This window comes from Callithrix jacchus, chromosome Y (genome assembly GCF_049354715.1).
Source record: "Callithrix jacchus isolate 240 chromosome Y, calJac240_pri, whole genome shotgun sequence".
Lineage (NCBI taxonomy): Eukaryota > Metazoa > Chordata > Mammalia > Primates > Cebidae > Callithrix > Callithrix jacchus.
Window position 1 is genome coordinate 12,237,649 of NC_133525.1, and position 25,889 is coordinate 12,263,537.

The following is a 25,889-nucleotide window of genomic DNA, read 5'->3' on the forward strand; positions in this document are numbered from 1 at the left end:
AATTAACTGAGTGCTCAGCACAGTGCCTGGAGCTCAGAGTGCAGATGGGGTAGGAGGATGTGTCATAAATCTGAGGGAAGCCCCAACATAATTAACCCTTCCGTCTAGTAGCCAGGCCCCAGTGCAGAGCCCTGTGGCAGTGACAGAGCAAACTGAGACCAGCTCAAGCGCAGCCTCTTTCTCAGACACAGGGCTCTGCTAAGGCACTTAGGGTTCTGGTTTAATTCTGGCAGCTTTAGTGTAAAGAATATTGTGAGACATTTCCTGAGGTCACTGAAAGTCAGAAGAAAAGACAGGCCTTCTCCATCTCCCTGATAGTCATTTCCCAGAACCTAGTTATCCAGAGAGGAGGGAAAATATTTATTTTTTGTAAAAAGTAAATGCTAGAGTTAAATATTATATTAAAATCTCATTCTAGCCTTTTAACTCGAGTACCAAGATGGCGGCTCCCAGAAGCTTGGCTCTATGGAACTATTGCAGTCGTAGGTGGTGGCGGGTGATGCGGGGCTGTCAGCTCCTCGGGCTTCGTGGTTCTTGGCCCCAAAGAGAAGCAGGTAACGGAAACTCACTTTGGGTTTCAGACTGTGTCGGAAGAGAAAAAGTGGGGCAAAGTCCATCAGGTGTTTGAAAGTGTGGCTAAGAAGTATGATGTGATGAATGATATGATGAGTCTTGGTATCCATCCTCTTTGGAAGGATTTACTGCTCTGGAATATACATCCACTTCCTGGGACCCAGCTGCTTGATGTTGCTGGAGGCACAGGTGACATTGCATTCCGGTTCCTAAATTATGTTCAGTCCCAGCATCAGAGAAAACAGAAGAGTCAGTTAAGGGCCCAACAAAGTTTATCCTGGGAAGAAATTGCCAAAGAGTACCAGAATGAAGAAGATTCCTTGGGTGGGTCTCATGTCATGGTGTGTGACATCAACAAGGAGATGCTAAAGGTTGGAAAGCAGAAAGCCTTGGCTCAAGGATACAGAGCTGGACTTGCATGGGTATTAGGAGATGCCGAAGAACTTCCCTTTGATGATGACAAGTTTGATATTTACACCATTGCCTTTGGGCTTCGGAATGTCACACACATTGATCAGGCACTCCAGGAAGCCCATCGGGTACTGAAACCAGGAGGACGGTTTCTGTGTCTGGAATTTAGCCAAGTGAACAATCCCCTCATATCCAGGCATTATGATCTATATAGCTTCCAGGTCATCCCTGTCCTGGAGAGGTCATTGCTGGAGACTGGAAGTCCTATCAATACCTTGTAGAGAGTATCCAAATGTTCCTGTCTCAGAAAGAGTTCAAGGAGATGATAGAAGATGCAGGCTTTCACAAGGCCACTTATGAAAGTCTAACATCAGGCATTGTGGCCATTCATTCTGCCTTCAAACTTTAATTCCTTTCTAATCATGGAGCATGAACCAATTACACCCTGTTGAAAGCCTGGAACTGAAGGATATTCTGGCAAATGAGACAACAGCAGAGCATGTCCTCTTAAGGATGCATACGTTGGACTCATGTTTGAATCAAACACTCTCCAAGTAGAAGAACAAATTCCTGTCACTTTTTTACAGCTTTCTTTGGAGTTGTTTCAGTCCATCTCCAAGAGGCATTTGGTCTGCATTTTTTGCTCAATCGCTAATTTCTCTTGGCTGTAGAGTGTGTGGTTAAGGTACAACCAGCACTAAGGCTCAGTTTTGAAGTGTATTTATAGCTTCTCTGCTGGTGCTGCCCTCCAGAGTGGGTGATAGATCATTTGAACACAATGATGACTTTAACCAGAAAACTTAATGGTACCTGAATCAACCTTTCAGCCTACTAGGACTAAATCTAGGCCCAAGTCAGAGGACTAATAATTATGACAATTGTGTGCTGAACCAGCATTTGCCAAGACATTCAATATTAGGCACGGTGATAGCATAAAGTCTGGCAAATCACAGTCAGGTGCTACAGGATGATAATTGGAACCTCTTTCCAGGAGTCTCCCGACAATGCTGATGAGAACATTCCTTTCCTACAAGAGGCACCCATGCATCCACTGACACGAGAACAAGAGAGTGATAGCGCCACACCATTGTGATGTCTTATTTAAGGGGAATGTATGTGCGATCTCAGTTTTATGGCCCTGAGGCCATTTGGTAGGAACCAAATGCCAGGTATAGTTTCAGGATAACCAAGCCCTGTCTATATGGGCCCGGAGCGAGAATACTAGCAGATGTGGGCGGGTCGCTGGTTTCACGGAGGTTGGTAGATTAAGAGACCAAGTGTATTTGGTGGATATTCATGGTTGTGTCAACTGTTTGACTAAATGTGCTATGTCCAATCAATATGTTAATGTGCGGATGTATGATGAATGGTTTTACATTGGTGAGTGATATCCATGTTTGGAGTGCGGTATGTGGGTTAAGGATCGTATGGATTATAGTCCAATGTACAATATTAGTTCTTGCTTGTAAGCATGTATGTCAAGGATTTTATGTACGTTTAGGGTTAATGTGCTATGTATAGTTAAGCATTTGTAGTACTAGATATTATTCATGGGGTAAAACAATAATGTACTAATTACATAAAAGTTTGAAATGTTGTGTGTACTTGCAAAGTACTTTATTGTTGGGCCATCAATAAGATAAAGTTTAGAATCCAGGGAGTAGTTTAATATTAGAATGTCAGCTTTGGGTGTTGATGGTGGAATTAGATATTCTCTCCCTGATTGTCCTGGGGAGTAGGTGTTCTCCATTTCTGGTTTACAAGACCAGAGTATTAATTTATACTACAAGGACGTTTATCATTTTAGTAGTTTGTTTTCGATTAGAGCGGAGAGGGGGATTAAGGTGATAATGATGAGAAAATATATGATAGATGCTGTTTGGCCGATGGCGATGAATGGATGTTCAACTGGTTGACCCCCAATTCATGTAAGTGTAACTAGGTCAGCTACTAGCGTTCAGAATAGGATTTGAGTGATTGGTTGGAATGCTATACTTTGTTGTTTGGATAGGTGTATTATGGGGATGAGTATTAGGATTAGGATGGATAGTACTAGAGCTAGAATGCCCCCTAGTTTATTGGGGATGGGTCGTAGGATTGCATATGCAAATAGGAAATATCACTCTGGTTTAATGTGGGGTGGGGTGTTTAGGGGGTTTGCTAGTGTGTAGTTGTCTGGGTCTGTTAAAAGGTCAGGTGTAAATAGGGTTAAACTTGTTAGGGTTAGGAAGAGGAAGATCAGTTCAAGAATGTCTTTAGTTGTATAGTATGGGTGAAATGAAATTTTACCAGGTTCTGAGGTGATTCCTGATGGGTTACTTGAGCCTGTTTCATGCAGAAACAAAAGATGAATGGTAGTCAGAGCTGCAATAATGAAAGGTAAAATGAAGTGGAAAGTAAAGAATCGTGTGAGGGTAGCTTTATCCACTGAAAACCCGCCTCAGATTCATTGGACTAAGTCAGACCCAATATATGGGATAGCTGATAAAAGGTTTGTAATTACTGTAGCCCCTCAAAACGATATTTGGCCTCATGGGAGTACATAGCCTATGAATGCTGTGGCTATGGTTGCAAGTAGTAAGATTGTACCGATGTTTCAAGTCTTCAGAAAAAGGAATGACCCGTAATATAAGCCTCGGCCGATGTGGAAGAAGAGGCAAATAAAGAATATGGATGCACCGTTAGCATGTAAATAGCGGATTATTCAGCCATAGTTAACGTCTCGGGTGATATGGGCGACTGAAGAGAAAGGGGTAGCGGTTTCTGGTGTGTAGTGTATTGCTAGGAATAGGCCTGTGGTAATCTGAATAATTAGGCAAGTGTCTAGAAGTGAGCCAAAATTTCATCAAGAGGAGATGTTGGATGGTGTGGGGAGATCAATGAATGACTCGTTGATGATTTTTGCTAAAGGGTGGGTTTTACGGGAAGAGGTCATTAGTATTCTTATAGTTGAAATACAAAAATGGTTTTTCATATCATTAGTCATGATTATAGTCCATGTGGGAATAATGACATATGCTTTATTTTCATTAAGTATTATTTTAGTAATAGGTTTTGTGGGGTTTTCTTCTAAGCCTTCGCCTATTTATGGTGGGTTAGTGTTAATTTTTAGTGGTGCCGTAGGTTGTGTGATTACGTTATACTTTGGTGGGCCTTATATGGGGCTTGTGGTTTTCTTGATTTATTTGGGGGGTATGATGGTAGTTTTTGGTTACACTGAGGTGATAGCAATTGATGAGCATCCTGAAACGTGGGTGTCAAGTACAGATATTTTAGGTATTTTCATGTTCGGTTTAATGATGGAGATAATTATGGTATTCTTGCTAGGTGGGAACCCTGTTAAAACGGTAGAGATTGTGGTTAATTATAACACTGTGTCAAGTTGAATGATTTATGAGGGTGATGGGCCAGGGTTAATTCGTGAGGATCCTACAGGTGCTCCTGCTTTGTATAATTATGGTATTTGAGTAGTTTTAGTAACTTGTTTATGGGAATGCATATTGCAATTGAGCTTACTCGGGGTGGGGGTTAAATTGTTAGGAGTAGTGCTAGTGTTGGTGTAATGAAGAAGGATAGGAAGTAAAGCTTAATTAGGCCTTTTTGAGTTGATGAGGTTGTGGAGATCGAAATTTGAGTTTGTGTTGTTATTTTTTATATAGATTTTTCTAGTCAGAAGAGGTTTAATAGGGCTGAGGTAAGGTTTTGGCTTGTGGATAGGCTTGAATGGGGGTTGAGTCGGTGTATAGTGGTTGAGTACAAGCCTAGTATGTTAGAGAAGTAGAAGGTTTTTAATGGGGTGCTTAATTTTATATTGTTAGTTATCAAACTAAGTTATATTGCTACAAGTAGTCCTAGCATGGTTACGCCTAACGCTGTAAGTTTTAGGTGTCATGGTATAGTGACTTGGGGGTGTGAGGTAGGAGGAACACAATTAGAAATAAGAAACCCGGTGAAAATGCTACCCACTGCTAGGTGATTGATTGGGTTTATTAGCATAGGGTTATTCTCATTAATTAAGATGAGAGTTGTAAAGCGAGGGTATCCTGTTAAGGCAAAGAAGATAATGCGGATACTGTATATAGCTGTGAGGGAGGTGGCTACAAGAGTAGTTGTTAGGGCTCAGGCGTTGGTATACAACGTGTTGGCGGTCTCGATGATCAGGTCTTTTGAGTAGAAGCCTGTGAGAAAGGGTACACCTACAAGTGCAAAGCTGCCGATAATGAGGGAGGAGGATGTGAAGGGTAGGGTCTTAAATAAGCCTCCTATTTTGCGGATATCTTGTTCATTGTATAGGCTGTGAATAAAAGATCCTGCAGATAGGAATAGTATGGCTTTGAAGAAGGCGTGGGTACAGATGTGAAGGAAGGCTAGGTGTGGTTGGTTAATGCCGATTCTTACTGTTATAAGGCCTAGTTGGCTTGAGGTTGAGAAGGCTACGATCTTTTTTAGATCATTTTGTGTTAGAGCACAGATTGCTGTGAATAGAGTGGTGATTGCGCCTATTGATAGAGTTAGTGTTTGGATGAGGGGGTTATTTTCGATTAGGGGGTGGAAACGAATAATTAAGAAAACTCCTGCAACAACTATTGTGCTGGAATGTAGTAGTGCTGAAACTGGTGTAGGTCCTTCCATGGCAGATGGAAGTCATGGGTGTAGGCCGAATTGGGCAGATTTTCCTGTTGCCGCTAAGAGAAGGCTTATTAGGGGAAAAGAATTTGAAGTGGAGTCAAGAATGAATATTTGTTGGAAATCTCATGAGTTGGAGTATAGAAAGAATCATGTCATTGCTAGAATAAAGCCGATGTCTCCAATGCGGTTATGTAGGGCTGCTGTGTTAGCGTCTGTTCGGCTGTGTCATCAGCTAATTAGTAGAAATGATATAATGCCTATTCCTTCTCATCCAATGAAAAGTTGGAACAAATTATTAGCTGTGATTAGAATTAGTATTGTTACGAGGAAAATAAGTAGGTATTTGAGGAATTGGTTGATGTTTGGGTCTGAGCTTATATATCATATTGAAAACTCTACGATTGATCAGGTAACAAATAGTGCTACAGGGGTAAATATAATAGAGAAGAAGTCTATCTTAAAGTTTAGCGATAATTTGATAGTTTGGATTGTTATTCAATGTCAGTTTGAGATTACGGATTCTTGGCCTGTAAAGATAAATATTGTTATCGATAGGATGCTGATGGTAAAGGCATAAATGATGGCTAATTTTACATAGTGAGGGTATAGGAGGTTTTTGTTTGGGTTAATTAGAGTAATTATGATAGGCGCCAGCAGTGTAATTATTGTTATTAGAATTATTGAAGAGTGTATTTTTACTTTTATTTGGAGTTGCACCAATGTTTTTGGTTCCTAAGACCAATGGATAACTACTATCCTTTAAAAGTTGAGAAAGCCAAGTTGTTAAGCTTGGGGGCATGAATTAGCAGTTCTTGCATGCTTTCTCGGTAGTTTAGAAGTTGTGGGCTTCTATTATTAGATTCACAATCTAATGTTTTTATTAAACTATAGCTACAGGGTGTAAAACATATGGTTACCTTAGGGTTTAGGGTGAGTAGGAGGATTGGTGCTATGTGCAGTAGTATAAGTGTGTTTTCTCGTGTAAATAGGGGTTTTACATTGCTAGTGCTATATGTTAATGGACCTCGTTGTGTTGAAGTAAATATATGAAGTGAGTACAGGGCTGTGATTAGTATGTTGAATCCTGTGAATATGATGGTAAAATTAGATCAGGAAAAGGGGGCTAAGATTGTTAGCAGTTCTCCTATTAAATTAATAGTTGGGGGTAGGGCAAGATTGGCGAGGTTAGCTAGTAATCATCATAGTGCTAGTAGTGGGAATAGTGCTTGAAGACCTCGTGTGAACATTATAGTTCGGCTGTGGATTTGTTCATAGTTAGAGTTTGCTAGGCAGAATGGTAGAGATGAAGTAAGTCCATGGGCAATTATTAGGATTATTGCGCCGGTAAGGCTTCAGGGGGTTTGGATAAGAATGGCTAGAATAACAAGTGCTATGTGGCTAACGGAAGAATAGGCGATGAGTGATTTTAGGTCTGCTTGTGGCAGGCAGATGGAGCTTGTTATAACTATACCTCGTAAGGATAAGATGAGAAAGGGGTAACTTATTTTTTCTGTCAGAAGGTTAAGTATAGGGGTAATTCGTATTATACCATAGCCACCTAGTTTTAGTAGAATTGCTGCGAGTACTGTTGAGCCAGCGATTGGGGCTTCAACATGGGCTTTAGGGAGTCACAGGTGTAGTCCATATAGAGGTATTTTGACTATAAAGGCCATTATGCGCCCTAGTCATATAATGTTGTTAGTTCAGGATAGTAGTATTTCTTTAGTGTTAATAGTTATTGTGAGCATATTTAGGGACCCTAAACTGCTTAAATAGTACAGGAGCATAATTAGTAGAGGAAGAGATCCAGCTAATGTATAGAATAGGAAATACGAGCCGGCATTAAGACGTTCTGGCTGGTACCCTCAGCGAGTAATAATAATTAGGGTGGGGATTAGGGTGGTCTCGAATAGAATATAAAATAAAATTAGTTCGGTGGCTGAAAAAGTTATGATTAGGGAGATTTGTTAAAAAATTAGTATTGAGATATATAGTTTTTTTCATGGGATGGGGTTGTTGTACCAGTGTTGTTGTGTTGCTAAAATTATTAGTGGTAGTAGTCAGGCTGTTAGTATTAATAAAGGTGATGTTAATGGGTCTGAGAAGAAAGTCAGTGATAGATTACATGAGTTATTTGGCATATATAATATTAGAAGGGTAAAAATACTGATTAATAGGCTGCATGTTATTGTATTAACTCATATTACATGATTTTTTGAAAGTCATATTGTTGGTAGTATTATGATTGTTGGTAAAATAATTTTTAGCATTGGAGTAGATTTAAGTTTTGGACATAGTCTAAGCTGTACAGGTTAGAGATTAAGATTAATAAGGCTAGGCCTACTGCAGCCTCACATGCAGCAAACACTAGAAGAGTAATGGGTATTATATACATTAATATTAAATATATATTTAGAGTTGTGAGTGTAGTTATAATAAATAGTGATAATATTATGCCTTCCAAACATAGTAGAGATGATATTAGGTGATATGGTTAAATTAATAGTCCCAACAGTGATATGAAATATGCTAGTGTGACGTTGATATAAATGAAAGGCATGTGTTGGTAAATATGAGTTTTCATAATCTAATGAGTCGAAATCATTTGTTTTAAATAAACTATATACACTCAACTCAGTCTAATCCCTTTTGGGTCCATTCATAGGCCAATCCCAATACTAGAATAATAAGTAGGGCAAAAATCATGTTGATTGTTAGTATTAAGTTGTTTGTTTGGGTTGCCCATGGTAGAGGTAGTAGTAAGGTGATGTCTAGGTCAAACAGGAGGAATGTAATAGCAATTAAGAAGAATTTTATAGAGAAGGGCAGGTGGGCAGAGGTTGTAGGGTCAAACCCAAATTCATAAGGGTTGTGTTTTTCTGTATATGCATTTAGTTGGGGGAGTCAGAATGTGATGGTAATTAGAAGTAGGGCTAGGAGGATGTTAGTTGTTAGGGTTAGTGCTAGATTTATTACTCTCTCTCGAGTTATATGAGGCTTATTGATTGGAAGTCAATAGTACTGTTTATGCTAAGAGAGTAAGGCCCTCATCAATAGATAGAGATATAGAGGAATAGTCATATTACATCTACGAAATGTCAGTACCATGCAGCGGCTTCAAATCCGAAGTGGTGGTTGGATGTGAAGTGATATAGCTGTTGGTGAAAATAGCAGGTGGCGAGGAAGGTAGTTCCGATAATAACGTGGAGGCCATGGAAGCCTGTAGCTATAAAGAATGTGGACCCATAAATTCTGTCGGAGATAGTAAATGAGGTTTCAGAGTATTCTGATATTTGTAGACAGGTAAAGTAGATTCCTAGTGCAATAGTTATGGTCAGTGCTTGAGCTGATTCTTTTTGATTGGCTTCTATTAGGCTGTGGTGTGCCCAAGTAATTGTGACTCCTGATGAAAGTAGTACAGCTGTATTTAGTAGGGGTACTTCTATTGGGTTAAGAGGAAAAATACTTGTAGGGGGTCAATGTCCTCCTGTTTGTGGGGTTGGGGCTAAGCTGGAGTGGTAAAATGCTCAGAAGAAGCCAGCAAAGAAGAATACATCTGAGATAATAAATAGGATCATCCCATATCGAAGGACTTTTTGTACGGGAGTGGTATGATGGCCTTGATATGTGCCTTCTCGTACTACGTCGCGCCACCACTGAAATATTGTTATTGTGCTAGCTAGTAGCCCTGCAGTAAGGAGGGGAATATAATAGAAATGAAATCATATAATTAGGCCAGATGTAAGCAAAAATGCTGATAGGGCTCCTGCTAGTGGTCAAGGGCTTGGGTTAACTATGTGATAGGCATGTGTTTGGTGTGTCATTATGAGTTGTCATGTAGATATAAGCTTACTAAAAGTGTGAATACATAGGCTTGGATGAGTGCTACACCTAATTCTAGGGTGATTAATAGAATGATAATGATAATAGTAATTGTGGAGGAAGATAGGTAGATGGATATGATAGTGTAGTGTCTCCAAGTAGATGTATTAACAGGTGACCTGCTGTGATGTTGGCTGTTAGTCGTACAGCTAGAGCTACTGGTTGAATGAAGAGGCTGATTGTCTCGATAATAATTAACATTGGGATAAGTAGTACGGGTGTTCCTTGTGGTAGGAAATGGGCAAGAGATGATTTTGTTTTAAATCGTAACCCTATGAGTAGAGTTGCTGCTCATAGAGGAATTGCTATATCTAGATTTATTGATAGTTGAGTGGTTGGTGTAAATGCATAGGGTGTAAGTCCGAGAAGATTATTTAATGCGATGAAAATGATCAGGGCTAGAAGCATGAGAGACCAAGTTCGTCCCTTAGTAGTATGAGTTATTATCATTTGTTTTAGTTTAAGTTGAACTAATCACTGTTGAAGAGAGGAGAGTCGGTTATTAATTAGGTTATTAGGAGGTATAATTAATATGGCAGGAAATATAATGATTAATATTACTAGGGGGATTTCTAGGATTGTCGGGATATTGAAGGAGGCGAATAAATTTTGGTTCATTTTAGTTCTCAAGTTGTTTTATGTTTTTGTGTTCTAGTCAATTTTGGTGATGGGGTAGTGTAGAAAGTAAAACTCAATATCTTTAATTGGGTGATGTAAAACAAGGTTACAATTATTGACAGAATCACCATTGGTCATGGTGAGATGTTTAGTTGAGGCATTCACTGTAGAGAGACGGGTTCTCTCAATCTTTAACTTAAAAGGTTAATGCTATTTTAGCTTTACAGTGATACGATATATAAGTATGAGGCTCATACTTTGAAATCTTGGAAATAAATAAATTCTAGTACAATGGGCATAAAGCTGTGGTTGGACCCACAAATTTCTGAACACTGTCCATAGACTATGTCTGGTCGTGTGGAAGTTAATATGGCTTGATTTAAGCGTCCAGGGATTGCATCTGTTTTTACACCTAGTGATGGCACAGCTCATGAGTGTAGAATGTCCTGTGATGAAATTAGCACACGAATATCTGCTTCTATGGGTAAGGTTGTTCCGTTGTCTACTTCAAGGAGTCGAAATTCTCCAGGTTCAAGGAAATATGTTGGTGTAATATAAGAGTCGAATGCTAAGTCTTCATAATCGGAATACTCATAACTTCAGTATCATTGGTGGCCAATTGCTTTAAGAGTTAGGTAGGGTTTATTAAATTCGTCTGTCATATATAAAATACATAGGGATGGAAGGGCAATTATAATGAGAATTATAGCGGGCAGGATGGTTCAGATTATTTCAATCTCTTGAGCATTTATGGTACTGGTGTGAGTTAGTTTTGTAGTAAGTATTAGAGAAATAATGTATAGAACCAGTGAGCTAAATAAAAAAGTGATTATGAGAGCATGGTCATGGAAGGCGATAAGTTCTTCTATGATGGGGGATGCGGCATTTTGTAAGCCTAATTGAGCTGGTGCTGCCATTAAGATATATAGATATTTAGTCTATGATTTAACTTTGACAATGTTACGTAATTATTTTACTAGTATCTTATTGAAAAAGTCATCAGGTCTATGGAATTGGCTTGAAACCAATTTTGGGGGGTTCAAATCCTTCCTTTTTTGTTTAGGGTTTTTACATAGGTAGATTCTTCAAATGCGTGATAGGGAGGAGGGCAGTCGTACAGCCATTCTAGATTGGTAGATAGTTGTTCAATGGTAGAAACTTTTCACTTTGAGGAGAAGGCTTCTCAAATTATGAAAATTATTAGAATAACTGCTGTTAGTGAGATGAAGGATCCTACAGATGAGACGATGTTTCATGTGGTATATGCATCTGGATAGTCTGAGTATCGTCGAGGTATTCTGGATAGGCCAAGGAAGTGCTGTGGGAAGAAAGTTAGACTTACGCCTACAAACATAATAGTAAAATGAACTTTAGCATAGGTTTGGTGAAGTGTGTAGCCTGAAAACAGTGGAAATCAGTGAATAAAGCCCCCTATAATAGCAAATACTGCCCCTATGGATAGTACGTAATGAAAATGTGCTACTACATAGTATGTATCGTGTAATACAATGTTTAATGATGAGTTGGCTAGTACAATTCCTGTTAATCTGCCTACGGTGAAAGGAAAGATAAAGCCTAAGGCCCATAGTATTGCGGGGGATCATTTAATATTGCCGCCGTGTAGCGTAGCTAGTCAGCTAAATACTTTTACCCTGGTAGGGATTGCGATAATTATAGTAGCTGATGTGAAATATGCGGGAGTGTCTACATCTATACCTACTGTGAACATATGGTGGGCTCACACGATAAATTCTAGGAATCCAATGGATATTAGAGCTCAGACCATGCCCATATAACCAAATGGTTCTTTTTTATTAGAATAGTACGTTACAATGTGTGAAATTATTCCAAAACCTGGCAGAATAAGAATATACACTTCAGGGTGACCAAAAAACCAGAATAGGTGCTGATATAGGATGGGATCTCCGCCACCAGCAGGGTCGAAGAAAGTAGTATTGAGATTACGATCAGTTAGTAATATAGTAATTCCAGCAGCTAAGACTGGAAGGGAGAGTAGAAGAAGGACCGCTGTAATTAGGACGGATCATACGGGGGTTTGGTATTGGGTCATGGCTGGGGGTTTTATCTTAATAATTGTTGTAATAAAGTTAATAGCCCCTAGAATAGAGGAAACACCTGCTAAATGTAATGAAAAAATAGTTAGGTCTACAGAAGCCCCTGAGTATGATATGTTACCTGCTAAGTGTGGGTAAACTGTTCAGCCAGTTCCGGCACCAGCTTCTAGGGTTGAGGATGCAAGTAGAAGAAGGAGTGAGGGGGGTAGGAGTCAGAAGCTCATGTTGTTTATTCGAGGGAATGCTATGTCGGGAGCACCGATTATCAAGGGGACAAGTCAGTTTCCAAAGCCCCCAATTATAATTGGTATCACTATGAAGAAAATTATAATAAATGCGTGAGATGTGACAATAACATTATAGACATGATCATCTTCTATTAGGCTTCCTGGTTGGCCTAATTCTGCTCGGATTAGGAGGCTTACGGCTGTTCCTACTGCTCCTGCTCATGCACCAAATAATAAGTATAGAGTTCCGATTCTTTGTGATTGGTTGAAAATAATCAGCGATTTATGAACATAGTTAGGGGTAAAATGGCTGAGTAACCATTAGACTGTAAATCTAAAGACAGAGGAGTAGCCCTCTTTTTACCAGCTCTGAGGTGATATATCATATTGAATTGCAAATTCAAAGAAGCAGCTTCAACTCTGCCGGGGCTTCGCCCGTCTTTTTTCCCCTAACGCCGGGAGAAGTAGATTGAAGCCAGTTGATTAGGTTGTTTAGCTGTTAACTAAATTTTTGTGGGTTAGAGTCCCATCAATCTAGGAAGGGCTTAGCTTAATTAAAGTGATTGATTTGCGTTCAGTTGATGCAGAATAAAGTTTTGCAGTCCTTATGGTAGTGCAGAAATTAAGTAAAGTTTACTTACTAAGGGCTTTGAAGGCTCTTGGTCTCATTCACCTAAATGTCTAGATTATTAGTGTTAGTGGGGTTAAAGATAGTAGTAATGTGGAAGAGATTACGAGTGGAGGTAGGAGTGGCATTGGTTTTATGTGTTTTAGTTGTCAGTTAATTTTTGTGTTGTTGGATGTGGGGAATATTGTTATTGAGATGGAGTATGTTAGGCGTATATAGAAGTATAGGTTTATTAGTGTTAGTATGGCTATTGTGAGTGGAATAATTAGGTTATTGTTTTTTGTAAGTTCCTGTATAATGGCTCATTTAGGGGAAAAGCCTGTTAGTGGGAGTAAACCTCCTAAAGATATTATTATTAGTGGGATTATGGGTATTATTCATGTTAATTTATTTCAAGTGTGCGATAATGATAGAGTTGTTACATTTGAGTTTAGGTAAAAAATTATGAATGTGGAGATTGTTAAGAAGATATAGATAATAAGGTTTAGAATGGTGATATTTGGGTTGTAGTACAGCACTGCTATTATTCATCCCATGTGAGTAATTGAGGAGTAAGCTAGAATTTTGCGTAGTTGTGTTTGGTTGAGTCCTCCTCAGCTGCCAATTATAATTGATAGGATTGAGATCATTAGAATGATATTCATGTTTGTTGATGGGAAGATTTGAAATATGATTGATATGGGGGCAAGTTTTTGTCATGTGAGGACGATTATGGCTGGAATCAGGGGGATTCCTTGGGTTACTTCTGGAAGTCAGAAGTGAAGGGGGGCTATTCCTATTTTTATTACTAGGGCAATTAATATTACTGTGGACAAAATTTGATTGTGGGGTGGGTTAATTGTTCATTGTCCGGAAGTTAAGTTATTAAGGAAAATGTCTATTAGGAGAATTATTGATGCTGTTGCTTGAATTAGGAAATATTTGGTGGATGCTTCTGTGGATCAGGGGTTTGTGTTTTAGGCTAAAATTGGTACGATGGCTAATATGTGCAGTTCTAGGCCTATTCAGACTAGAAATCAGTGTGAGCTTAGAATTGTAATTGTGGTTCCTGTTAGGATGGTTAAGGAAATAATGAGGTGGGCTAGGGGGTTGATATTAGTATGGGAAGGGTTTGACCAACATTTTCGGGGTATGGGCCCAATAGCTTATTTAGCTGACCTTACTGTTTAGGATATGGTGTAATAGGTATCACGGAGTGTTTTGAGTTCTCAGGTACGGGTTCAATTCCTATAATTCTAGAAATAAGAGAGTTTAAACCTCTATAATTTACTCTTATCAAAGTAACTCTTTTGTCAGACATATTTCTTATGTTTGTGGTGGGATGCCAGATGTTAAGATGGGCATTGAGATATATCATATGCATAGTGCTAGTGTGAGGGGTAAGAAATTTTTTCATAGGAGGGATATTAGTTGGTCATAGCGGAAGCGAGGGTAGGCTGTTCGAATTCATAGGAATAGGGTGGTTAATAGGAGGGTTTTAGTTATAAAGTTGATTGTGTAGATTTCTGATATGGTCATGTTATATGATGTTGCTAGGAAGATGGTGGTGGTTAGGGCATTTATTATGATAATATTTATGTATTCTGCTATAAAGAATAGGGCAAATGAGCCTGCGGCATATTCAATATTAAAACCTGAAACTAGCTCTGATTCTCCTTCTGTTAGGTCAAAGGGGGCTCGGTTGGTTTCTGCTAATGTGGAGATAAATCATATTATGGCTAGGGGTCATGATGGGAGTAGAAGTCAATAGTGTCCTTGTGTTGTAATGAGTGATTGTAATTAAATGAGTCGCTTATTAGTAGGGTAGATAGGAGAATGATAGCGAGGGTGACTTCATATGAGATTGTTTGGGTTACAGCTTGTAATGTGCCAATTAGTGCATAGTTTGAGTTGGATGCTCATCCAGATCATAAAATTGAGTAAACAGCTAAGCTTGATGTTGCTAGAATAAATAAGAGGCCTAAGTTTAAGTTGATTGGGGGTGTGGCATAGGAAGTGGGGTTCATAAAAGGAGGGCGATGGAGAGGGCTAGGGTAGGGGCGGTTAAGTATAAAGTTGTGGTGGAGGTGGTGGGTAGTAAGAGTTCTTTTGTAAAAAGCTTTATGGCATTGGCAATTGGTTGAAGTGTTCCGTAGGGGCCTACAATGTTAGGACCCTTTAAGAATTGTATATAGCCCCAGATTTTTCGTTCTATAAGTGTTAAGAATGCTATGGCAATTAGGGTGGGTTCGACTAGTAGAAGTAAGTTGACTATAAACACGTTGTTAAGAAGAGGAGTTGAACCTCTGGTTATAAAGTTTTAAGTTTTATGCAATATCCAGGCTCTGCCATCTGAACAGACCCTGTTCTTGGGTAAGATAATAGTTTGCAAGATTGAGATATGGGTTATCTAATTTTTGAGGGCGCTTTATGAAGTAGGCCCTATTTCTTTTGTCCTTTCGTACTGGGAGAAATGTTTAATAGATAGAAACCGACCTGGATTGCTCCGGTCTGAACTCAGAACACGTAAAACTTTAATCGTTGAACAAACAAACCCTTAATAGCGTCTGCACCATTAGGATGTCTTGATCCAACATCGAGGTCGTAAACCCTATTGTCGATATGGACTCTAGAATAGGATTGCGCTGTTATCCCTAGGGTAACCTAGTCCATTGATCAAGTTATTGGGTCAACAGCTGTGTTTTTATTTAGACTAGTGAGGTCTTAGTATGTATTTTTCAGGGGTTATACTGTACTCCGAGGTCACCCCAACCAAAATTCATGATACATTGACAATAGGTTAATGCCTATTGGTTTAAATTGTTCTGGTTTGTATCATTAAATTGAAGCTCCATAGGGTCTTCTCGTCTTATTTAGGCATATCCGCCTCTTCACGGATAGGTCAATTTCACTGATTAAAAGTAAGAGACAGTTAAACTCTCGTGTGGCCATTCATACAAATCCTTATTTAGAGAACAAGTGATTGTGCTACCTTTGCACGGTCAGGGTACCGCAGCCATTGAACATGTGTCACTGGGCAGGCAGTGCCTCTAATACTGGAAATGCTAGAGGTGATGTTTTTGGTAAACAGGCGGGGGTAGAGTTTGCTGAGTTCCTTTTACTTTTTTTAATCTTTCCTGAGTGCACGCCTGTGTTGGGTTAACAGTTTGGTTAATTGATAAACTAATCTGTAGCATATGGTAATTAGGCTGTTAACTAACAATAGTTGTTTCTGTCTGAGATAAGCTTATGCAGGGAGAATGATTTCATGTTACTTATTTAACATTATTGCTTCTATTAAATAATAGATTGGTCCAATTTGTTTTAGGAGTTCAATAAGATTAGTAGGATTAAGAGTAAGTAAGTATTGACCTTGAACGCTTTCTTATTTGGTGGCTGCTTTTAGGCCAACAATGGTGGTTAAGTTATTTACTCTCTATAAAAGGTTGTTTCCTAGGGTCTGAAGAGCTGTCCCTCTTTAGACTAGCAATTAAATTTACAGGAAGATTATATGATTCTGTAGGTAAATTTAAAGTTGAACTAAGATTCTGTCTTGGACAACCAGCTATCAACAGACTTGGTAGGTTTGTCACCACTACCCATAGATTTTCCCACTATTTTGCCACATAGACTGGTGTGCTCTTTTAGCTATCCTTGGGTAGATCACTTGGTTTTGGGGGGCATTAGTTCTCTTTATAAAGTTAGTTCTAGTTGGTTCATTATGCAGAAGGTATAAGGGTTTATCTTTGCTTTTTTGTGCTCTATTGGTTTTGTCCTTTCCCTTGTGGTTGGTACCATGTCTATTGGGCCTAAAATGCAATTTCTATCACCTATACTTTTGTAGTAGGTAAATGATTTAATTGGTGTAGTTAAGTAGTACATTTTTAATAAGGTTTGGGCTAGAGTTATCTCAAAACAATCATCTGTTATGAGATCTTCTGGGTGTAAGCCGGATGCTTTAATTTAAGCTACATTTTGATTCGTCCAAGCGCACTTTTCAGTACACTTACCATGTTACGACTTATTTCCTTTAGATCAGTATGGAGTGGTTTATTGTTAATGTACTTTTATGTGATGTTTGAGGAGGGTGACGGGCGGTGTGTGCGTGCTTATTGGCCTTGTTTCAATCAAGCTCTCTATTCTTGGTTTACTGCTAAATCCACCGTAGGCCCTTAAATTTCATAAGTGTTATTGTGTAGTTTTCTGATTTAGAAAATGTAGCCCATTTCTTCCCACGTCATTGGCTGCACCTTGACCTAACGTTTTTATGGTAACACTTCTGCTTACTTTACAATCATTAAGGAGTTTGCTGAAGATGGCGGTATACAGGCTGATGGCAAGATATGGTGAGGTTTATTGGGGTGTATCGATTATAGAGCAGGCTCCTCTAGACGGATGTAAAGCACTTCCAGGTCCGTTGAATTTCAAGCTGTTGCTTGTAGTGTTCTGGCGAATAATTTTGTTAATTAAGTTATTGAATTTTAGGGCTAAGCATAGTGGGGTATCTAATCCCAGTTTGTGTCTTAGCTATAGTGTGTTCAGAATATTAAAGCCACTTTCGTAGAGTATTTCACTATAACTTGGGTTTTCTATGACTTAGTTATAGGTTAGCTTTATTGGGGTAGGTTAAATCTTAAACACTCTTTATGCCGGGCTCTATTAACTCGAGTCAATTGTATGGCCGTGGTGGCTGGCACGAAATTGACCAACTCTGGTTGTCAGTGTAACTTAGTTAAACTTTTTTTCATTGCTAAAACTTAGTCACTGCTGTCTCCTTTGAGTTTGCCTTTTGAAAAAAATAATAATAATAAATAAAATCTCATTCTACTACAAACTCAGAGTTGTGGTTATTTTTATTTTTTTATTTCACTTGTGTAAGCTGAAATATGATACAGACTCTAACATTTCTCCTTGAAGTATAAAATTCTAATGAGTCAACAGCATGATGCTTGAGGAAGGAGAGAAAAACAGCCATACTTTCTGGCTGCTGGATAAGACACACAATTCCATCTTTCTCAGAGCACATGTTTATTTTAGTATTAACACAAGGAAAGAGTGAAAATAGCCACCTCAAACTTCTAGAATTAAGAATCTGAAGGTATTTTTATGGAGTATAGCAACAGCCTTAGAAATAGATTTCTTTAAAAACAATAGTTGCAGAGATCATTTCCCGACCCAGGAGGGTGAATACCTTTCTATGATTTTAGAAAAAAAAAATCAACTTCTACTTCACTTGCTGAGGTTTCTTTTAAACAACTATGAGGACATCATAGTTTTCTCTTCCAATTCTGGAATTGCATCAGGTCCATATGGGGAAAAAAGTATACAATAATCAAAATGACAAATGTGAAAAGGACGAGGCCAGGGAAAGCCTATTGACAATGAATGCAGAGAGGGAAAGAAGCTGCATTCTCAGTCTTCTTCTAGGGGCCTGTGACTGAGCCTTTACCTTAGGTGTACATCCTCCCAGAGATTTTGTCTCTTACCTTAAAATTTCCTTTCTTTTTTTCAGCTTGTTTCTTATCTAGAAAAAAAGAATTGTAATGCCACATTATGGCTACACCTGGGCTTTATTCTGTAAACATTTTTGTTATCTATGAAGCAGAATTTCCAGAATTAGTGCAATTCTTTGTCTAATTTCTTTTTTATTTTTTTGAGACACAGTCTTACTGTGTTACCCAGGCTGGAGTGCATTGGTGCAATGTCAGCTCACTGCAATCTCCACCTTCTGGGTTCAAGTGATTCTCCTGCCTCCGCCTCCAGAGTAGCTGGGACTACAGGCACTCACCATCATGCCCAGCTAATTTTTTTTTTACTTTTAGTACATTTAGTAAATTTTGTATTTTTACTTTCACTAAGTTGATCAGGCTGGTCTTGAACTGACCTCCAGTAATCTGCTCACCTCAGCCTCCCAAAGTGCTGGGATTAAAGGCATGAGCCAATTCTTTTTGAGGAACAAATCACCTGAAAGTCCTCAGACCCTTTTGTCAAGCACATATTGGCCTTTTCTTTCTGGCTGGGGTCTGATAAATCACAGGTGAGCACTATTTTTCTTTGTTACTTGCCACTGAAAATTTCTGCACACTTTATTTCTGATGAAAATAAATCCAAAATGGAGATAGTCATATGAGAAGCCTCTAAAGATGAACTGGGAGGGCATGAAGAGTGGAATTAATCCTCATGCATGCCCAGGTGGAATTTGACCTGTTTGAACTGGGAAAATCCCAGACGTCATGCAAAAGCAGCTGTGTTTGACTTAAATTGTTTATACCAGGCCTGATCCAAACCACCTGAGGAGACAGCTGTGCTCAATTAAGCTGGTGATTTCCTAGCTACGTTCTCAGCTGGCAACCAATCATTGTCCATCATAGACTGCACTAAAATCCTTCACTTGTGTAAACTTGAAGTAAAACTTTATAAGCCCTTCTCTAACCTCACCTGACTGGAACATGATACAACTTCTTACTAGACTTGTGTCTCCCAGATTGCAATTTCTAAAAAACTTTAATTAAAATACTTTTTATTTTGTTTATTTCCCACAGGTTTTGTTTTAGTCTTATAATTTAAAATTTTTTCTCTCAAAAAAGCACAGTCCATTCTCTTCTCTGGAAAGCATGGCAGATGCAAGACCTTGCAAAAGAGATAACCGAAAATATATACACACATATAAATAGCAAGAATTTAAAACTCAAAATATTAAATATGTCACAAAGGCCTATAAGCAATGGAATAAATAGGATGAATAGCAACATGGATAAAATCAACTGTGAATTGAAATCCTGAAAGTTCCAGTGAAGGTATTGAGAATGCTTTAGAAAAAACTAAAGAGATAAATAGTTTTAAAAATATAGAGCTGGGATCAGTGGTTCTCACTCGTGATACCAGCTACTTGGGAGGCTGAGGCCAGAGGATCAATTGAGGCCAGAAGCTTGAGAGCAGCCTGAGACCAGCCTGAGCAAGACACCTGTCACTAAAAAAAATTTTTAGATTATTTTGGCATTGTGGCAGGTACCTGTAGTCTCGACTACTTTGAAGACTGAGGCAGGAGGATTGCATGAGCTCAAGGAACTTGAGATTACAGTGAGCTATAATTGTGCCACTGTACTCCAGCCTGGAGTGATACAAAATCTAGTTACATTAAAATAATGTATAATTATCAAAGAGAAAAATAAAGTTACACAACTTGACAAAAAAATAGAGCAACTGGGGGGGAAGGGGATGAGAGAATAACTTTCTTTTTATTTTCTTAATTTGTCATTATGTAGACTTTTTCACTAAACTGAAAATTTCTTATACTTTGCTGCCCAGTTAACCCCGGGGAATCTTTAATTACTTGGCTTAAAAATAGATACTCACGAGGGGAGGACTCAAGATGACACTGTGAGAACAACCCTGGATTGAAACTCTCGCTGGATGTGCGCAGAGGGTGAGTCAGGGACGCATTTCCAGACGGATCTTAGTTGCCCACAGAACGGGGGAATTCCCAGGTATAAAAGAGATGCAGGACGCCAGGCAGAGGTTTTGGCTGGTGTAGCCGGCAGCCAGTGCAGCTGCGGCCCATGCCGGAGCACAGAGGCGCTCCACAACACTCCATACAAAAGTGCACTGTTACGGGTGCCCTGTTGAACCGGCAAACTGAGATCTGAGAAAGCTGAATGTGAGACGGAACGGGACTTGGACAGTGAGCCAGCCCAGGAAATTGCAGGGAAACAGCGTTTGGGGTAGCGCAGTGTGACAAACAAAACAGCGATTCCAAACGCTCCCCGTGAGGAGGTTCCCTCAAAACACAGCTCCGTGGGGGAGGGGCATCCGCCATTACGAGGCAATCAGCCCCTACTGAGATACACGCCCACTGCTGACACAGCTTGCCATTGCCGAGGCAACCTGATACAACAGAGAGACTCTGCCACAGGGCGTAGCCTGTGGCAGCAGGGCAGAGACTGCAGCAGAAGGGCAGAGCCTGCAGCAACAGGGCGAACCTCACACCAGCAGGGCGGAGCCTCAGCAGGGAAATAGTGACTAGACTGCCTCCTAGCTGGGCAGAACAGCACAGCAAACACTCAAAAATAAAGCCCCAACCCCTTAAGAAAGAGCAGCTGGGAAAAAAAGGGTTTTATTATGAGTTCTGTTGCATCAGAATTAAACATAGCAGCCTAACAGCCCTGAATGAACAATAGAGCTCACAGCTCAGCAATTGAGCTCATATAAAGTACAGAGTGTCTCCTCAAGCAGCTCCCTGACCCCTCTATATCCAAAAGACTGACATTTTGCAGGCATCATTCTAGGACAAAGATAGCAGAAAAAGAAACTGGTAGCACCCCTCACTGTTCCACAGCTGCTATAGGTGCATCCCAGACAAGCAGGGCCTGGAGTGGACCTCAGCAGTCGTACAGTGAAGGGGCTAGACTGGTAGAAGGAAAACAAAGTAACAGAAAAACTTCATCATCAACAATCTGGGTGTCCATTCAGAGACCCAATCAAAAAGTCAGCAACTACCCAGATGACAGGTGGATAATTACACAAAGATGGAAAGAAACCAGCGCAAAAAGGAGGAAAACACCTGAAACCAGAACACCTCGCCTCCTAGAAAGCACCAAAACTCCTCACCAGCAAGGGAACAAAGCTGGAAGGAGAATGACTGTGATAAAATGATGGAATTAGACTTCAGAAGGTGGATAATGAGAAACTTTTGTGAGCTAAAAGAACATGTTTTAAATCAATGCAAAGAAACTAAGAACCTTGAAAAAAAATATGAAAAAAGATTCGAGGAAATGATAACAAGAATGGATAACTTAGAGAGGAATATGAATGAATTAAAGGAGCTGAAATACACAATATGAGAACTTCGCAAAGCATGCACAAGTTTCAATAGCTGAATTGACCAAGCAGAAGAAAGAATATCAGAAGTCGAAGATCAACTCAATGAAATAAAACAAGAAACCAACATCAGAGAAAGAAGCGCAAAAAGAAATGAACAAAGTCTCCAAGAAATGTGGGAGTATGTGAAGACACCTAACCTACGTTTGATAGGTGTACCAGACGGGGACGAAGAGAATGAATCCCAGCTGGAAAATACTCTTCAGGACATTATCCAGAAAAATTTCCCCCACCTAGCAAGACAGGCAAACACTCAATTACAGGAAACACAGAGAACACCACAAAGATATTCCGCAAGAAGAGCAACCATAAGGCACATAATCGTCAGATTCAACAAGGTTGAAATGAAGGAGAAAATACTAAGGGCAGCCAGAGAGAAGGTCAGGTCACCCACAAAGGGAAGCCCATCAGACTCACAGCAGATCTCTTGGCAGAAACTCTACAAGCCAGAAGAGAGTGGGGGCCAATATTCAACATCCTTAAAGAAAAGAATTGTCAACCAAGAATTTCATACCCAGCCAAACTGAGCTTCATAAGTGAAGGAAAAATAAAATCCTTTGCGAACAAGCAAGTACTCAGAGATTTTGTCACCACCGGGCCTGCTTTACGAGAGCTCCTGAAAGAGGCACTACATATAGAAAAGAATAACCAGTACCAGCCATTCCAAAATCACACTAAACACTAAAGAGCATCAACATAATGAAGAATCTACAACAACTAACTGACAAAACAGCCAGCTAGCATCAAAATGGCAGTAAAAAGTCACACATAACAATATTAACCCTAAATATAAATGGACTAAATGCACCAATCAAAAGACACAGACTGGCAAATTGGATGAAAATCCAAAACCCATCCTGCTGTATCCAGGAAACCCATCTCACATGCAAGGATACACAAAGGCTCAAAATAAAGGGAAGGAGGAAGATTTACCAAGATAATGGAGAGCAAAAAAAAGCAGTAGTTGCAATTCCCATCTCGGGTAAAATAGACTTTAAAGCAACAAAAATCAAAAGAGACGAAGAAGACCATTACATAATGGTAAAAGGATTGATACAACAAGAAGAGCTAACGATCCTAAACATATACGGACCCAAAACAGGAGCACCCAGATACATAAGGCAAGTTCTTAACGACTTACAAAGAGACTTAGACTTCCACACAATAATAGTGGGAGACATTAACACTCTACTGTCAATATTAGACACATCAACCAGACTGAAAATCAACAAGGATATCCAGGGCTTGAACTAAGACCTGGAGCAAGCAAACCTGATAGACATTTACAGAACTCTCCACCCCAAATCCACAGAATATACATTCTTCTCAGCACCACATCACACCTACTCTAAAATTGACCACATAATTGGAAGTAAAGCACTGCTCAGCAAATGCAAAACAACTGAAATCATAACAAACAGCCTCTCAGACACTAGAGCAATCAAGTTAGAACTCAGAATTCAGAAACCAACCAAGAACCGCACAACTTCATGGAAACTGAACAACTGGCTCTTGAATGTTGACTGGATAAACAACGAAATGAAGGCAGAAATAAAGAAGTTCTTCGAAACCAATGAGAACGAAGACACAACATGCCAGAATCTCTGGGACACATTTAAAGCTGTCCCTAGAGGAAAGTATATAGCAATAAGTGCCCATATGAGGAGAATGGAGAGATCCAAAATTGACACCCTATTGTCAAAATTGAAAGAGCTAGAGAAGCAAGATCAAAAAAACTCAGAAACTAGCAGAAGACAAGAAATAACTAAGATCAGAGCTGAACTGAAGGACATTGAGACACGAAAAGCCCTTCAAAAAATCAATAAATCCAAGAGCTGGTTTTTTGAAAAGATCAACAAAATAGACCACTAGCCCGAATGATTAAAAAGAAAAGAGAGAGCAACCAAATAGATGCAATATAAAATGATAAAGGGGAAATCACCACAGATTCCACAAAAATTCAAACCATCATCAGAGAATATTACAAGCAACTCTATGCACATAAATTAGTAAACCTGGAAGAAATGGATAAATTCCTAGACTCATGTGTCCTCCCAAGCCTAAACCAGGAGGAAGCTGAAACTATGAATAGACCAATAACAAGGTCAGAAGTCGAGGCAGCAATTAAGAGCCTACCACACAAAAAAAGCCCAGGTCCAGACGGGTTCACAGCCCAACTCTACCAGACACACAAAGAGAAGCTGGTACCATTTCTTCTGAAACTATTCCAAATAATCCAAAAAGAAGGAATCCTTCCCAAATTATTCTATGACACCAACATCATCTTGATACCAAAACCCGGCAGAGACCCAACAAGAAAAGAAAACTTCAGGCAAATATCCATGATGAACATAGATATAAAATCTTCAACAAAATATTGGCAAGCCGATTGCAACAGCAAATCAAAAAATTTATTCATCATGATCAAGTAGGATTCACCCCGGGGATGCAAGGCTGGTTCAACATATGCAAGTCTATAAACGTAATTCACCACATAAACAGAACCAAAAACAAAAACCACATGATTATCTCAATTGACGCAGAGAAGGCATTTGACAAAATGCAACAGCCCTTTATGCTAAAAACCCTCAATAACCTCGGTATCGATGGAACGTATCTCAAAGTAATAACAGCTATTTATGACAAACCAACAGCCAATATCATGCTGAATGGGCAAAAACTGGAAGCATTCCCTTTGAAATCCGGCACTAGACAAGGATGCCCTCTCTCACCACTCCTATTCAATATAGTACTGGAAGTTCTAGCCAGAGCAATCAGGCAAGAAAAAGAAATAAAGGGTATTCAAATAGGAAAGATGGAAGCCAAATTGTCTCTATTTGCAGACGACGTGATAGTACACCTAGAAGACCCCATCACCTCAGCCCAAAAACTCCTGAAACTGATAAGCAACTTCAGCAAAGTCTCAGGATATAAAATCAATGTGCAAAAATCAAAAGCCTTCCTCTACACCAATAACAGACTTAAAGAGAGCCAAATCAAGAACGAACTGCCATTCACAATTGCTACAAAAAGAATAAAATACCTTGGAATACAGCTCACAAGGAACATAAAGGACCTCTTCAAGGAAAACTACAAACCACTGCTCAACAAAATCAGAGAGGACACAAACAGATGGAGAAATATTCCATGTTCATGGTTGGGAAGAATTAATATCGTGAAAATGGCTATACTGCCCAAAGTAATTTACAGATTCACCTCTATCCCCATCAAGCTACCATTGACTTTCTTCACAGAACTGGAGAAAACCACCATGAACTTTATTTGGAACCAAAAGAGAGCCCGCAAAGCCAAGTCAATTCTAAGAAAAAAAAAAAAAACACAGCGGGGGGCATCACACTACCGGATTTCAAACTATACTACAAGGCAACAGTAATCAAAGCAGGATGGTACTGGTACCAAAACAGAGATATAGACCAATGGAACAGAACAGAGGCATCAGAGGCAACACAACATATCTACAACCATAAAATCTTTGATAAACCTGTCAAAAACAAGCAATGGGGAAAGGATTCCCTGTTCAACAAATGGTGTTGGGAAAACTGGCTAGCTATATGCAGAAAGCAGAAACTGGACCACTTCCTGACACCTTACACCAAAATTAACTCCAGATGGATTAAAGACTTAAACATAAGACCTGGCACCATAAAAACCCTAGAAGGAAATCTAGGCAAAACTATCCAGGACATAGGAGTAGGCAAGGACTTCATGACCAAAACACCAAAAGCATTGGCAACAAAAGTCAAAATAGACAAATGGGACCTAATCAAACTCCACAGCTTCTGCACGGCAAAAGAAACAGTCTCTAGAGTGAATCGGCAACCAACAGAATGGGAAAAAATTTTTGCAGTTTACCCATTTGACAAAGGACTGATATCCAGAATTTACAAAGAACTCAAACGGATTTACAGGAAAAAACAAACAAGCCCATTCAAAAATGGGCAAAGGATATGAACAGACACTTTACAAAAG

The 25,889-nt window shown here is 39.4% G+C and overlaps 2 pseudogenes; one reads left to right on the plus strand and one right to left on the minus strand.

Moving 5' to 3' along the window:
• The first annotated feature begins 429 nt into the window (after positions 1 to 429).
• Positions 430 to 1,393, plus strand: LOC128930906 (2-methoxy-6-polyprenyl-1,4-benzoquinol methylase, mitochondrial pseudogene; annotated as a pseudogene).
• A 4,972-nt stretch (positions 1,394 to 6,365) lies between these two features.
• Positions 6,366 to 7,883, minus strand: LOC144581301 (NADH-ubiquinone oxidoreductase chain 4 pseudogene; annotated as a pseudogene).
• Positions 7,884 to 25,889: the final 18,006 nt, after the last annotated feature.